The sequence below is a fragment of the Triticum aestivum genome, chromosome 3D, assembly GCF_018294505.1.
Source record: "Triticum aestivum cultivar Chinese Spring chromosome 3D, IWGSC CS RefSeq v2.1, whole genome shotgun sequence".
Lineage (NCBI taxonomy): Eukaryota > Viridiplantae > Streptophyta > Magnoliopsida > Poales > Poaceae > Triticum > Triticum aestivum.
The window spans coordinates 558059891-558064004 of NC_057802.1; the positions used below are offsets into that span (position 1 = coordinate 558059891).

General features: G+C 40.4%; 1 long non-coding RNA gene across 2 annotated transcripts; it reads left to right on the plus strand.

Moving 5' to 3' along the window:
* The first annotated feature begins 1746 nt into the window (after nt 1-1746).
* LOC123075411 (uncharacterized) lies at nt 1747-3544 on the plus strand. Of its 2 annotated transcripts, none has more exons than XR_006436135.1 (4): nt 1747-2064; nt 2158-2268; nt 2782-2985; nt 3344-3544. It is a non-coding gene; the product is annotated as an uncharacterized lncRNA (long non-coding RNA). The 2 variants fall into 2 exon arrangements; XR_006436136.1 differs by having other exon boundaries at nt 1747-1999.
* The last annotated feature ends 570 nt before the right edge of the window (nt 3545-4114 follow it).

Consider the following 4114-nt stretch of genomic DNA (forward strand, 5'->3'; position numbering starts at 1 on the left):
AGTTTGGAATGAAGGGTAGAAAAAACATACGAACGGGTAAGTGTATGAATTGCAAGTAATGTCTTGTAGATTCCTAGAGGAATCTAAAACACACAGTAATTGTACAACATAGTTGTCTGGATGCTTCACAAGAATTTTTCTGGAATTGTTTCTTTAGGAGAGAGAAGAGGAGAGATTCTTGTAGGATTTTTAAAAGTCAATCGTACAATTCAATGGGCATGTAAAATTCCGGCAAAATTCTTTTGTTCCAAACAGGGGCCAAGTTCCTAAGGAAGGAAAAATGTCACTTGCCATGGTTCATGTAGAGCCTTCACATCAGATTTGACACCATTGAGTATCTCCACGTGAGAAACTATAATCTAGTAATCATGTAATGCATGTCTCCAGTATAATCTAGAGATAATCGTAGCACAAGAATTCAAAAACCATATCGACCAAAAACAATTCATCCAATATAGTTCTTAAACAACAATCTATTATTACCCAAAAAAACAAGTGAAAGGAAATTGTTAGGTTTTAATTTCGGAGTTCAATCACCAAAGAAATACATAACCGTCTACATATACGTGGTGTTTTCTCACGTAGCATCACATAAACAACTTCTAGAATAACAACAAAACCATTCCGATGAGTTTCAGATAAGAAAAGACTACGAACTGAAACTTTACAATAGTGAGTTCGAGACAATGCATCTCAAAACCAATGGTTTCACATCTACTCCCACCGTCCCATAATATAAGAGTGTTTTTAACAACACACTAGTGTCAAAAATGCTCTTATATTATGGGACGGAGGAAGTATGATCTATCAATAGCATTTATTTCCATCAATATATCTAGCTTAACATGTTCACCATTGTCAGCATTAATCTTGATATAGCCACAATAGTTAACACATGCAATATATTGCATGCATGTCAGTAGCAGTGGCTTTTAGTTTTGCTATATAGAACTTGCCTGAAGGTTGTTAAAAAAAACCTGCCTGAAGATTCCAGTCCAGCTATATTCACAGCTGCATAGCAATAGCAGCCAAAAGGAAACGGAAATTGACTGGTAGTAGTTGTCTTAGGACCTGTTGGGTTCGCTTTCACAAAATACAGCCTAACTCACGCAGAGATTTCCTAAGAGCATCTCTAGTAGACACCGTAAAAGGGCCGAAGCGATATAATTCCGACGAGTATACAGGTTCGGCCCGTTTTCTTGCCAGAACAGACAATGTATCCTGGGCCCGGCCCATAAAAAGTTTACCATGGCCCGAAAAAAGACCGTCTTCATCATTATTTATGTAGTTTCACCGCTACAACAAAATAGACATATAGGGACGTTTTTTATTTGACGCTTTTATCTACGTCTCATTATTCAAAATCACTTGGCGCATAGGGACGTCTTCTGAGGCGCAAAGGACATCGTCCCTTGATTCCCATAAAAAAAATCTAGATGCGTCAAAACCGTTCTAAAAAAAACCACCATCAACCCTTACCCCCCCATCATGCGAGATGCACTGGCGGAGCTTAGGCAAGGCTGAATGGGCCGTGGCCCGCCCAGCCCAGCCGAAAATGGGGAAGGATGATATGAAATTTGGGCCTTAAGTACAAGTACTATGTGTAATTCCTTAGTCCGGCCCGCCCAGCCTTTTTCCTGTAGCTCCGCCACTGGCGATATGGGCTAAGAAAATAACTACCGTGAAAAAAGAGAGCGATCTCTATGACCTCTAAACCTAGCGCCGCCATGCCACGCCGCCGCCTCTTCCAAGATCCTGGTCTTCCCCATCGCAGACTCGCTGTCGCAGGTCAACACGCCCCCCTCCTGGCCTCCCCCGTCGCTCGCCGGCCGCCAGCAGCAGCCTCGGGGTCTCAGGGAGGCCAGCTTCCAGGCGGCGCCCAGCCCCACTCCGGCCGCCTCGACCTGCAGCTCCGGCACACGATGTACTACGGCTGGAAGGGAAGATGACGGATGGCGGGGCCGGCACAGAACTGCACATCGCCACCTCCTGCTACAGAGTACTGACTCACCCCCGCCCCCAAGTTTTGCACTCCTGGTCCACCACCACCATTAACGAGACATGGTACTGATCAGCTAGGCGCTCGTTTGTTACACTGTCGGTGTCGGTGTCGATCAGACTTTGATTGAGATTTATCTTTCTATATGTTGCCATCAGGTAGACTGATCTCGATCGTGCCCGCCACTGTCGACTAGCGGCAAGCTAGCAGGTGATTTGGAGAACATAAGGGACTTGCGCGAGCGCACAAGGCGGCCAATTCATCTATAGGTGAGTTGATCTACTTTTTTAATTTTAGTTGTTGTTCTATCAATTCTTTCCAAGTAAAAAATTAGAGCCCCTCCCTTGATGCGTACTTAATTGTGGAGGAGAATCTTGACATTACATTTACTTTAGGTTATCTCTATTACAATATGGGACAACAATACTTTGTCGTTTTTTTCTGAATTCTCATCTTTTTACTGACTAAACTACTAGTTCAACTTAAAGTCGATCTTACACTTGTTTGCTTCCTAATTATTGGCGCACACGAATGTTGGTGCTTGATAAAAGGCCTATGAGAATATCCTGATAGAATAAGATGGTCAGTGTTCTTAATCAATTTTTCTTTTTCATGCAGTTAATAATGCTCGTGTATCAACTATCAAATCACATTCATTTTCCCCCATAACTGATAATAAGAACTTTGTGCCCACGTTCTAATATTGTTTATTTTTTTGAATAAACATGCCTTGTACTATAAGAGGGAGAGATCAACTCATACATGTGGTTTCTCATCTGCAGAAACTTTTCTGATGTAGTCTGATAAAGAGCACCGTGGATGGATATATTATCATTTTTGGTAAAATCAAATCATATGTGATTATGTGAAACATCTGGATCAGATGCATTGCACTATGTCTGAAGCAGCAAAATGGCGTCATCCTCGCTTTTGTGTTAGACTGAAGATTATTAATGTGAACTACCATGAGAATTCACTTTTTTATGGTAAATGTCGTCTTATACTCTTATGTAGAGATAGTATTAAGGCTTGGAGATTATTAGTGTCAACAACCATGAGAGTTCAGTCCCCGTATGTTAACCTGATGTTATTTCTTTACATTTTTTTTGTAAGGTATATCCATCAACAACAACATGATGTTCCTTCCTTTTACAGTATACGTATCTATACTTCGTATCATAACATGACATCAGCCAGACTAGATTAAACTTCTGGAGGGCATGTTTACTGGGTGTGGTACATAAATACCATTCTCTATTCTTATGGTTGTATGTTCAGCAAAGGAGAGCTCACTGGTAGAAGTTCCAATAATTTTTTTTAAATCTCATTTTGCTTTCTTTGCAGAAAACCTGTACGTGCGGATTCTAAAGGTAGCCACCACAAGGATAAACTACAGAAGTAGAGAAAGCAAGGAGCTATTCTTCCACTATCAGGATGTAGGAACTAGAAATCATATACTCCCTCCGTTCCTAAATATAAGTCTTTTTAGAGGTTTTGATATGAACTACATACGGAGCAAAATCAGAGAATCTACACTCTAAAGTATATCTATATACATTCGTATGTAGTCCCAAATTAAAATCTGTAAAATGTCTTATCTTTAGAAACGGAGGGAGTAGATATATTTCAACTTGTTTGTGACATGTAATTTTTTTATTGATGATGTGTACAATTGAGTTTGTAAAATACTACTGCTCTCATTAATACAATGCTATTATTTTGCGCGATGCCATACAGTTTCTGAATATTTTCTGATATGTAAATGGGAGTCAAACTGTTTAATATAAGAAAGTAATTTAATTAAGTGCAACTTAATTAAGAAATTATAAAACCGAAGAGAATATATGCAGTTGCATCTAGCATGAATTTAGCAATGCGTCTCTAACGGCATGGGGACGCTCTTAAAACGTCTCATCCATGTAGACACGCTTTGTAAAGACGCTCTTAAAACGTCTCATTTTCATGTAGACACGCTCCCTGTGCGTGGGGAGACGCTCCAAGGACGCTTTAATGAGCGACTCTAAAATCCGCTAGAGATGATTTATTGTGCCTCTAGCACCTACATTGAGCGCCCCTACATGCCTATTTTGTTGTAGTGGCGCTCGGATATAAGTC